Genomic DNA, 12607 nt, shown 5'->3' on the forward strand with positions numbered 1-12607 from the left:
TGCCGTGGCTTGTAAATAGTGCTGCCATGAACACTGGGGCTGGGGTGCATGTATCTTTTTCAATTAGCTTTTTCATTTTCCTCTGGTTGTAATCCCAGGAGTGGGACTTGCTGGGTCATATGTCGTTTTCTGAGGAACCTCCAGGATGTTCTCTGTAGGGGCTGCACTGATGCACATTCCTACCACCAGTGCAGGCGGTTCCCTTTTCTCCACGCCTTCCCCCAAACTTGTTATTTGTAGGCTTTTTGATGATGCCCATTCAGGCAGGTGTGAGGTGGCACCTCAGGCGGTGTGGGTGTGCATTTCTCTAATACTTAACGACGTTAACCATCTTTTCAGGTGCCTGTTGGCCATCTTTGTGTCCTCTTTAGAAAAATCGCTATTGAAGTCTTTGATTGGATTGTTTTGATTGGATCGTTTACGGTTTTTTGATATTGATTTGTATGAGGTATTTGTATATGTTTAGATATTAACCCCTTGTCGGTTGCATCATTTGTAAATATCTACTCCCATTCCATAGGTTGTCTTTTCATTTTATCCATGGTTTCCTTTGCTATGCAAAAGCTTCTAAGCATATGTAGGTCCCATTGTTCATTTTTGCTTTTATTTGCTTTGCCTTAGGAGACTGATCCAATAAAATATTGCCACTACAGTTTATGTCAGAGATCAAACTCTAAGCTAAAGTGTTGCAATCTCCAAAAGTGAAATTCAGGCAATGACACATTCTTTTTCCTGGGAGATTCAACGTGGCCCCAGAAGCCTCCCTGCCCCCACTGGATTCCTCTTGTGTCTGAGCCCCCTTCCAGGGGGGGCTCGGCAGTGTCCTGGGGACAGGTGACTTGGCAGGAAGCCCACTGCATCAGAGGGCACCCCCTCTCCTTCGACAGCCTCCCAGTTTCAGGTGTGAGGCACCGTGCGGGGGGTGTCTGAAGGGTCAGAGAGAGAGAAGGGTCATCCCGTCTTTCTTAAGCTCACGCAAACCTGTCTTCATGTTTCTCCCCATAGGAATCTGCACCAAGTGCCATCTTGTCTGCTTCCCCCTCCCGAAGCCTCTGAGCAGGTCACGCCGTGCTCATGCACAGGGGGAGGGGAGCAGGCAGGTGACGCAGTGTGCCAGCTCCCAGCCGGACAGGCAGGCAGGCTCTGCAGCCAGGCTCCAGCTGGTGGGGACCTCCCCCCCCCAGCCTGCGCGTCTCTCTCCGTTGCCTTTCCAAGCTCACGCACCTTTTGCAAACACAGCTTGGTTGGGTCCCTTGAGGGCGTTGAACATAGCATCTCCAGAACTCAGTCCATCTCCTTCTTTCTCTCTGCCTCCTCTGTGCCTTTCCCAAAAAGAGCCATGAGGAGGGGTCCGGATGAGGACCTGGAACAAAAAAGAGCCCTAGTCACGTGGCCACAGCCACAGTTAGGAGGCGGGGAGACTGTGGGCCTTTCCTTGGGTTATTTGTAATAATAAAAGAATGTGAGAATCGGGATTCAGGGAACAATGCTTTCTTTTTCTTCCAAAGAATTTACCTGGAAGTTCTGCCATTCAGCCCTAAAGAAAAATGAAGTTACAAGACAAGGTTTCACATGGCTGTGCCATATAGTACAACATAGATGTTTCTTAAGTAATTACAAGAATTGCCTTCCGATTGATTGAAAAACGTTCAGTTAGAGGAGTTCGCGTAGTAGCTTAGCGGTTAGCAAACCGGACTAGCATCCATGAGGACGTAGGTTCTCTCCCTGGCCTCGCTCGGTGGGTTAAGGATCCGGCGTTGCCATGAACTGTGGTGTACGTCACAAAAACGGCTCAGATCTGGTGTTGCTGTGGCTGTGATGTAGGCTGGCAGCTACGGCTCTGATTAGACCCCTAGCCTGGAAACCTCCATATGCTGCAGGTGCGGCCCTAAAAGACAAAAAAAAAAAAAAAAAAAAAAATCCCGTTAGAATCTTGTAGGTGATGATGTGCAATGGCCATTATTGTTTGAATATGTACAACAGTTGTTTTCATAATCTTAAAAATAACATTTCCAAGACTTGCTCTAGAGAATTAAAGCGTTTGTATGGTTCATTTGCATATCTATAAAGAATAGATATATTTCTTTCATTTAGATTAATTTTTGCTGAGATATCTGTGATGATTTTATTGCCCAGCACTGTCTTGAGAAAGCATTTTCTCTTAAGAAAAAACTGTTAAGGACTGTGCATAATTATATCCATTTAGATTTTTCACCTAAACCCCATTTTAAAATTTGTATTACCAAAACAGAACCTACTGGTAAAATGAAAGGAAAAAGAATAGACTACTACATTTACAGAATAGATTTCTAATCTAAGAAGTGTTTTCCGAACTTTAAATGTGGATTATGTGTATGTTTCATTGGAGTTCAGCTACTAAAAGTAGATTTTCTGATACCACATTTAAATATCAAGTGACCTCCGTTAGAGTTGGTGTCCACTGAGATGCTTTCAAAGAGTGGTGCTAGAGGAATAAAATTTACCTGTAGCTATTTTACACGAAAAGAAAACACAAACATGAAACGGGGAGAAAAGCCCTGAGTGAGCTGGCGAGGGAAAAGCTGTAGGTCTCTGCTTTCACTGCTTTTTATCCCACAGCTTCGGCCGTTTGATGACACCGGTTCCCTGGTGGTTGCGGGGTTTCCGCTTAATGATGCTGAGCATGTGTTACAGCCCTACATTCGCTTTCTCTCCGGGAAGGATGGTTGTAAAATAAACACCCAACCCTATTTGAATACACTGTCTTTGTTGCCCTGGATTTATAGGAACCTAAATATAGTCCTGAGGCGTCAAATGGACATTTTTCTTCTTTCCATTTGCCGGATCCGAATTTGAACTTCCCAGCTGCAGAACAGGGAGGCGGTGACCCTTGAACCCCACAAAGGGCGTTTTAGGAAGGGGCACAGGTTGCCAGGCGGCTGTAGACACACTTGAGGCTGAGTGCAGACCCCGTTCTGCCTGCTGACGTCAGGCGCAAAGCTGGCCCAGCTGTAACGAGCTCTGTTTTGTCACACATACCGGAAGCCATGGGATGAGCCAAATCTCTGCTGATTTAAAGCACCGGGATCTCTCCCATCCATATGTGTTCATTTAGGGCCAATTTACTCCGGAAATGCTCAAAGGAGCCTTCCAAAATATATTGCCACGACATATTCAGTTTAACCACTTGGCTCGCATTTCAGCAGTGTGCAGACAATGCACCTGATATGTGTAAACCCTTTATTAGCAGTGCTACCTGTTGACAGATTACGTGATTCTGGCGTGGCAGCAGCTTCCACGTGTGCTCCATCCTCTGTCACCGTGTGTGTGTGTGTGTGTGTGTGTGTGTGTGTGTGTGTTGCTGGGGGGGGCCTGCCCTTCCAGGCCAGATGTAGGGCGGGATTTAAATGACAGTGGTCACCTGCGACTATCTGTCAGCCTCCCAGAGGCCTGGATTTGATTCCCAGTCTGCAAAGAAAGCTTTCCTGGGTTGCGGGTGGCTCCAGGCCGCTCCTGCTCAGCTTCCACATCCACCCAGAAGAGGGAGGGGCCCACAGGGCTGCTGCTGGCCTTGGACCGGCGGTCTCTAGGCCTTTCTCCCTCTAAAGAGGTGTCGTGACAATGCCTCCGTTGTGGCCCTCATGCGCTCACTGTCCTCACACTTCACATGCTGGGTCCACAGGAGCATAACTAATGGAGCCATCAAAGAAACCAGGGGGCAGCCCGACTGGAGAGCACCCCCAGATCTGCCCACTGCCCAGCAGGGCTTTTCCCAGGGGAAAGCAGCCAGGAAGGCGGGTGGGACGCAGCCAAGAAGGCTGCCCCCTCCCTGCGCCGCTTGGGCATCCCTCCCGGAGACCGTGGGCTTCCCAGGGAGACAGGGAGGCTGAGTACCCAGGCCCCACACATTCCGTGAGCGCTGTGACTGCGAAACTGCCCCGGGCCTTGTGTCCTGGGGCTGAGAGGAGACGGTCAAAGGCCCCTGGTGCCAAGGAGAAGGGGGTGGGGAGCAGGGGCCCGCATGGGGAGGGCACGGGGCAGGATCAAAAGAAGCTCACGTTCCAGTGAGGAAACAGTACCCAACTTTGTCCAAGGAGCCCGACCCCGCCACCCCCGCCACCCCCGCCCGGGGCGAGTGCGCAGATCAGCTGCCGAAGAAGAGGGCAGTAACCATGGCCCTCGCGGAACTGAAAACCTGCTCTGAGAAAACCAAGCCTGGAGAGCGTTCCCGAAAGCATAGAGGTCCATCGACCCAGACGGCCCAGCCTGATCCCTTGGGACTCTGAACAAGGGGTAAGAGGGTTCAAGTCCAGTGTTAACAAGACGGCCAGGTCAGAATATGGACCAGGAGAAACCTGTCACTTACGGACAAATGGAAAATTACATGAAAAGAAAGACAGGATTTTATCATGTTGCCGCAACGTCTGAAATACGACTCGAGTCTGGATAAGAGATCAATCCATTAACAAACTGGGATTTCGTAGGCAGGCGCTGCTTGACTACAAATAATTACATGAAATGGGTTTAACAGAGTCTTCTGCATGAGCTACAAGTAGCGGGTGGCATCCGTTTTACTAGATGGCAATTCCAAATAACCCACGTTGCCGTGGTGTTTTGTTTGCTGTTTCTCCACGCAGGAGTCCAAGCTTTTCAGAATGTGAAGTGGGAGAAGCCGATGTTGTGTTCTCAGGTTTTCCTCATTCTGTTTTCACTTTCTGTGCCACTCTTCAGATTACGCGGTGGGGGAGAGGGCCCAATGCTGCCTTGAACCCCTTCTCTCCATCCTTCTGAGACAGAAAACCAGCCCCAGCAGCCTGGCCCTGGCCCAGGGCGCTCAGCTGAGCCGTGGTGTTCTCCCCAAGAGGTCAGCAGCCGTCGGGGCTGATGGTTGGTGATGAGGGTGACGAGACGTCGGGAGTGGAGGAGGAGGAATGAGACCAGATAGGGATGGTGGGAGATTTTCACTAAGCTCACCCAGCAGCATTCTTGCTAAGACTGAGCTCAGCAGCCCAGGTTCAGAGGCCAAATTTCGGGCCTGATCCAAAAGCAGCCTCAGAGGAGCCCAGCTCGGGTTTGGTCAAGGAGACAGTCTTTGTCAGCATCCGTGGCTTCATTAGTCTTCACTTCACACCGTCAAACGGCAATAGCAGGACAGCCAGTATTCAAAGTTCAGGAATGCGGCCACAGGACAGTGATGTCCTTTGTAGGTGAAGATTCGACTTGGGGAAGACTCGCCCAGCGCAGCTATTTGCCTTCTAGGTGGTCTGTTTAAGACCCCAGAAGTCCCCGTTTTGTAGGATCCCTGCTGGCCTGCTTTCACCGCTGGATCGATCCTTCCCCCAGTGGAAATGGGGGAGAGATGCCACTCGCTGAAACGTGAGTCGCGGATGGCGGGGAGCTGCAGTTCCTGAGGTGCCCCCGTCTGCAGAGCCGTCCTCGGTCTGCCCAGGTCTCCCTTCTGCTCTAAGAGGTGCTTTCCTCCTGCGTTATCTTCAGCTAAGACACGGGTAGCAACAGTCCTTGACAACAGTCTCGTGTTCTCCATGGATACTTCTGAGACTGGATTTCCACCAGCATCACTGGAGAAATTCCCTTCCTTTCATCTCATTCTTTCTCTTAAGAAGCGTAGATTCTCAGGGCCCCGGGGAGCATCCCTGAGATTCGAATTCACAAGATCTGGGATGCGGGAGGCAGAAATTTGTAGATGAAAAACACAGAACAAAACAACAACCCCTCCTGGGTGGTGTTGGTGACCAGCAAGACTTAGGAATTACTTTTAAACAAATGGCTTACATCCTGGACACTGCCATCAGGTCGATGAAATACATTCCACCTGGCTGTCCTTTAAAACATGCAGATAAAACTGTACTTTAAATATAAAAAGTTAAAGACTAGATAAAGCAAAATATCTACAATGCTCTCTGTAAATGTTTAAAAGTAAGTAAAATACAATGTATGTATTTTTAAACTTTTATCAAAGTGTTTCATATTAAGGAAAATTTCTTTTAAATGTAATTTTTCTTAAAGTATCTCTTAAAAGCCCTTCCTAAATCTTTGTTCCTAAGCTTCAGGGCAGCCCTTATGAATAGTTCTTTAAAAAAAAAAAAAAACCAAAAGTGGATAAGCTCTCTCTTGCCATGTCTGTCCTGCTTTTCCTGACGGCAGCAGCTTTGCCGTCTCTTCCAGATCCTGAGCTCACCTCAGTACTCAGTTTAAAAAGGTAGTACTTACTCTCATCAGATGGGAAGGTTCTTCTTAGGGGCAAAATTATGTCTGTCCTGTCAGCACTGTGTCCCCCTGAACTTAACAGCACCGGACCCCGGGGTGTGCTGATGCTCAGTCAGAGGAGTGACTGAGCCCAGTAACGGCCAAGTTCGGGCCCGAGCTTCGTGTCTGCAACGCAGGTCACAACTGTCTTTTCTGACCAGATTGAGGTCCTTTGTCCTCTCAGAGTAAGAAGACGTATCTACCCCTCATAGAAAGCGAGTCTCGCTGGCAGCCGTACTTTGGGATGTGATGGCAGCGCCGTCTGTGCAGGTGGGAGTCGTGTGACGGCAGGAAGTGCTGGCTCCCCGGCTGCCCGGGCAGAGGCTGGAGATGTGGACGCAGGCACTTCGGAAAAGCTCCACCCCGCCCTTCCTAGTCACCAATTCAATCGCCTAAAGTTTTACTCTACCTCTCACCTTTACAGGCCTGCTTCTTCCTGTGCGGAACACCCTAGGGACTAGGTTAATTTAATGTTAGCATCCTACCAACGCAGTCATCCTTTCTTGGGAGAAAATTCCAAACCAAATGGCAGAAAGTTTCATGAAATCCAATGTTTTTTTGGAAAATATAGGAAAAAATGAGATGCCTGTAGTCATCTGTTGACTTTTACGTAAAATGTCTTTTCTTTGTTATTTATTATCGTCTCTGTGTTTCTCAGAGAGGATATCTTCTCTCTATTTCAATATCTTACAGATGCTGCTATGAATCGCCTTTGTCCCATGATCCTGTGCTCACCAGTCCTACAATTACCCTTTTCTTCCTAGACTTTAAAGTTGGGATCAGACACAAGGATACTTTGATTTCTTTACCCTACACCAGCCACAGTAACTGATTTAATATAGGAGCTTAATATAACTTTAATGAGGAGATAAATGGATGAAGAAAGACAGGAGTGAAGAAATGGAGTCACTGCAAAAATAAAACAACAAAAGGAGCTTACCAGTGTGCAAGCCTCCGGAGCAGGGACAGGCGTTAGTATATTTTATATTTTTTAATTGTGGTAGCATACAAACCACAAGGTTGACTGTCTGTGCCATCTTCAGGCGCACACTCAGGCTTCTCCATCCTCAGTGCACACTCAGGTCTCCTCCATCCTCAGGCACACACTCTGGTCTCCTCCATCCTCAGTGCACACTCAGGTCTCCTCCATCCTCAGTGCACACTCAGGTCTCCTCCATCCTCAGGTGCACACTCAGGCTTCTCCATCCTCAGGTGCACACTCAGGTCTCCTCCATCCTCAGGTGCACACTCAGGCTTCTCCATCCTCAGGCGCACACTCAGATCTTCTCCATCCTCAGGCGCACACTCAGGTCTCCTCCATCCTCAGTGCACACTCAGGTCTCCTCCATCCTCAGTGCACACTCAGGCTTCTCCATCCTCAGGTGCACACCCAGGCTTCTCCATCCTCAGTACACGCTCAGGTCTCCTCCATCCTCAGGCACACACTCAGGCTTCTCCATCCTCAGTACACGCTCAGGTCTCCTCCATCCTCAGTGCACACTCAGGTCTCCTCCATCCTCAGTGCACACTCAGGTCTCCTGCATCCTCAGTGCACACTCAGGTCTCCTGCATCCTCAGTGCACACTCAGTTCTCCTCCATCCTCTGGTGCACACTCAGGTCTCCTCCATCCTCAGGTGCACACTCAGGTCTCCTCCATCCTCAGTGCACACTCAGGCTTCTCCATCCTCAGGCGCACACTCAGGTCTCCTCCATCCTCAGTGCACACTCAGGTCTCCTCCATCCTCAGTGCACACTCAGGTCTCCTCCATCCTCAGGTGCACACTCAGGCTTCTCCATCCTCAGGTGCACACTCAGGTCTCCTCCATCCTCAGGTGCACACTCAGGCTTCTCCATCCTCAGGCGCACACTCAGATCTTCTCCATCCTCTCAGGCACACACTCAGGTCTCCTCCATCCTCAGTGCACACTCAGGCTTCTCCATCCTCAGGCACACACTCAGGCTTCTCCATCCTCAGGTGCACACTCAGGTCTCCTCCATCCTCAGTGCACACTCAGGTCTCCTCCATCCTCAGGCACACACTCAGGTCTCCTCCATCCTCAGTGCACACTCAGGTCTCCTCCATCCTCAGTGCACACTCAGGTCTCCTCCATCCTCAGTGCACACTCAGGTCTCCTCCATCCTCAGGCACACACTCAGGTCTCCTCCATCCTCAGTGCACACTCAGGTCTCCTCCATCCTCTGGTGCACACTCAGGTCTCCTCCATCCTCAGGTGCACACTCAGGCTTCTCCATCCTCAGGCACACACTCAGGTCTTCTCCATCCTCTCAGGCGCACACTCAGGTCTCCTCCATCCTCAGTGCACACTCAGGTCTCCTCCATCCTCAGGTGCACACTCAGGTCTCCTCCATCCTCAGTGCACACTCAGGTCTCCTCCATCCTCAGTGCACACTCTGGTCTCCTCCATTCTCAGGTGCACACTCAGGTCTCCTCCATCCTCAGTGCACACTCAGGTCTCCTCCATCCTCAGGTGCACACTCAGGCCTCCTCCATCCTCAGTGCACACTCAGGTCTCCTCCATCCTCAGTGCACACTCAGGTCTCCTCCATTCTCAGTGCACACTCAGGCTTCTCCATCCTCAGGCACACACTCAGGTCTCCTCCATCCTCAGAGCACACTCAGGTCTCCTCCATCCTCAGTGCACACTCAGGTCTCCTCCATCCTCAGTGCACACTCAGGTCTCCTCCATCCTCAGTGCACACTCAGGTCTCCTCCATTCTCAGGTGCACACTCAGGTCTCCTCCATCCTCAGGTGCACACTCAGGCTTCTCCATCCTCAGGCGCACACTCAGATCTTCTCCATCCTCTCAGGCACACACTCAGGTCTCCTCCATCCTCAGTGCACACTCAGGCTTCTCCATCCTCAGGCACACACTCAGGCTTCTCCATCCTCAGGTGCACACTCAGGTCTCCTCCATCCTCAGTGCACACTCAGGTCTCCTCCATCCTCAGGTGCACACTCTTGCTTCTCCATCCTCAGGTGCACACTCAGGTCTCCTCCATCCTCAGTGCACACTCAGGTCTCCTCCATCCTCTGGTGCACACTCAGGTCTCCTCCATCCTCAGTGCACACTCAGGTCTCCTCCATCCTCAGTGCACACTCTTGCTTCTCCATCCTCAGGCACACACTCAGGTCTCCTCCATCCTCAAGTGCACACTCAGGTCTCCTCCATCCTCAGTGCACACTCAGGTCTCCTCCATCCTCAGTGCACACTCAGGTCTCCTCCATCCTCAGTGCACACACTCAGGCTTCTCCATCCTCAGGCACACACTCAGGCTTCTCCATCCTCAGTGCACACTCAGGTCTCCTCCATCCTCAGTGCACACTCAGGCTTCTCCATCCTCAGGCACACACTCAGGCTTCTCCATCCTCAGGTGCACCCTCAGGTCTCCTCCATCCTCAGGCACACACTCAGGTCTCCTGCATCCTCAGTGCACACTCAGGTCTTCTCCATCCTCGGTGCATGCTCAGGTGTCCTCCATCCTCAGGTGCACACTCAGGTCTTCTCCATTTTAAGTGCACACACTCAGATATTTGTGTCTGTGTTTCCCTGATGATCAGTGGTGGTGAACATCTCTGCATGCGCTTATCAGCCACGGGTGATACCTTATATTTTGACGAGGGGTTGATGGTAGTTAGCCTCATAGATGGGCGTTTGAACTTTGTGGTCAAGCAACTCCGCTGCTGTGTTTCTGCCCTGAGTGGCTTGTTACTGTCTCTCCGTTACATATTGACCAGCTGTCAGTCTGGTGCCTGGAGCTTTGCACCTGTGAGCTCATCCGATTCTCACCCAAACTGGGAGTGGCCATGCTGGTATCCTCATTTTACAGATGAGGGTGACACAAGCGAAGTGACTTCACCATGGAAGTGAAGTTCCCAGCCCAGCTGAAAATCAAGCTCTGGGAGTCTGACATCAAGACAGTTGACTTGGGGAGTTCCTTGGTGGCTCTGTAGGTTAAGGATCCAGTGTTGTCACTACTGTGGTACAGGCTCAATCCTGGGCCTGGGAACTTCTGAACGCCAAGGACATGGCCAAAAATAAGACCATTGATTTCCATGAACGTGGTGCCAATGGGCCTCACAGACACTGACCACTGTAGAAAAGCACCCCCAACCACGTGACTGCTCTCTGCTACTCAGGCTCCCCCCCACCCCAACCTCCATGTGTGTCACAGGGAGGCCCTTCTGTCTTGGGGCGTCCCAAGTCCCAGCCCTGCCTGGTGCCCAGGCACTTGACTTATGCCTACACACAGCCTAAAACCATCTTTACATTTTAATACCCACGGTCCTTCAGCTTGATTAATGCTATTAAGTAAAATGCTGTTATGCATAAAGGAAAAATATAAATAGAAGGACCTAGCTAAGTGCTTTTTTTATTAGCCCTAGGGCAAGTTCATTAACCATGCTGGAACTGTTTTGCATAATTTATGCATTATATGCGTGTATGCAGCATGCCAAATAAAATAGATCATTGACTCAATTAATAACAGCGCCACCTCCCCTGCCGGGTTGAGGAATCTGAGTTTCTGATAAATCCGGTCTTCAGTAGCTTATGCACAGGAGCGACCCTCCATCAAGACCCGTATATTCGGGTTTGGAAAAGGTCGAAGTGCCCTTTAAAGCAGAAAATGACTGAATCAGGATCATTAGCAGCTCGGAGGAGGAGTCCTATTATTCAGTCTTCCCTCCCGCCTCTCCCGCCACCTTAGAAACGGTGTATCTGGTTTGTAACCAGTGTCCTTAGTGTCTTCCTTTTCCGCTGGTTCAGCGGCCTCCCCGCATCTCTTCTAAGTCAAAGGGCATTTTTTTTCAATATTTTTATTGAAGTATAGTTGGTTTACAGTGTTGTATTAGTTTCAGGTGTACAGCAAAATGGTTCAGTTATACATACATATATACAAAGAGGACTTTATTTTTGTTATTATTTTTATGGACAAACCCTCGGCATATGGAAGTTCCCAGGCCAGGAGCCCAATAGGAGCTGCAGCTGCCAGCCTACACCACAGCAACAGCAGATCCCAACCGCATCTGCCTGTGCCACAGCCACAGCAACACAGGGTCCGAACTGCATCTGCGACCTACACCACAGCGCACAGCAACACCGGAGCCTTAACCCACTAAGCGAGGCCAGGGATTAAACCCACATCCTCATGGACACTATGTTGGGTTCTTAGCCCCCGAGCCACAACGGGAACTCCCAAAGAGGATTTTTAAAGAAGAATCTTCAAGCGGTTTCCAGAGGGTCTGTTACATGAGGTTTCCCACAGTTCTTAGTTGGGGCTCAGGTCTCTGGATCTGCGGCGTGAGTCCCCCCTGGTTTTTTCTCTAACTGCACTGCATCAGTTCTGTTTAGAGAATAGCCACCGCTCTGAGGGTGTCTTACTCCCAGTACACAGCCTCCTAGGGTGCACATCCCCGCCGAAGGCAGCAGAGGAACCCAGGTTTCTCTGCAAAGCAGCGGATGCTTGAAGAGGAAGCAGACTGTAGCCAGTGTCGCTGGGCTCAGTGTCTGGCGTCACACACTGGCCAGCACTGCTGGCTTCCTGAAGGCGAACCCAGGGCACAGGAGGGTCTGGGGAGGTGCCGAGGCCCCCAGGTCAAAGCGATGCGTGTGCAGGCATGACGCGGTGGGCATCAGTGAAGGGTGGCCCTGCCTGGTAGGGTTCAGCCACACCTGAGCCACGGCCCGGCCACACCCCATGTACCCAGTGCAGAGGCGACACCGCACGTCTCACTCTGAAGGAAAGGGATGGAAAGCAACAGCTTTATATGGGTTACATGTTAAGGTGATAAGTCATGTTAAAAGTCATTTTACCCATTCCTTGTTTTACTGTTTTCAAGAAAATCGTAAGTGGCCGCTGTGGATCTCGGTGCCTTTCTCTTGGGCAGCGTCTTTAATATGCTGGCGGCCCCGGGAGCCTGGGTGCGGCTGGAGCGCCCAGCAGTCCGCAGGCTGACCGACCTCGGCATTCTGTTCCCACCCACGTTGATAAATCTTCCTCGAATCGCTGATTTTCCACAGTAAACAGTTTCGGAAGCCGTCAAAGTAACGTTTTCGTCTTCGGCTCAGTCTCGTTCAGCCTCAACGACCTGTCACACTGCGTCTCCTGACGAATCCACAAGGACTCCATGTGCACCTGACTTATTTGGTATCCGGGAGGGCTGCGTTGGGACTGGCGAGGCCGGCCCTGCGGGGGGAGCGCTTTGTAATTAACACGCAACCAATCAACCTAGCGCTCTATTAGCGCATCCACATTCCCACATTCGTTGTGTACTAACGCATCACTACCCGCATTTAAACGAGCGGAACAAACGTATCCTACTCACTAAAACATGACTA

General features: G+C 50.6%; 1 protein-coding gene across 5 annotated transcripts in view; it reads left to right on the plus strand.

Annotated features, from left to right (window-relative positions):
- Nucleotides 1-12607, plus strand: part of LOC102159132 (uncharacterized) — a 448204-nt gene that overhangs the window by 319205 nt on the left and 116392 nt on the right. The gene's annotated exons all lie outside the window — the stretch shown is intronic.

This window comes from Sus scrofa, chromosome 10 (assembly GCF_054392235.1).
Source record: "Sus scrofa isolate SSC_HxYL_T2T_F1_AM1 chromosome 10, Sscrofa_HxYL_maternal_Yorkshire_Landrace_v2.0, whole genome shotgun sequence".
NCBI lineage: Eukaryota > Metazoa > Chordata > Mammalia > Artiodactyla > Suidae > Sus > Sus scrofa.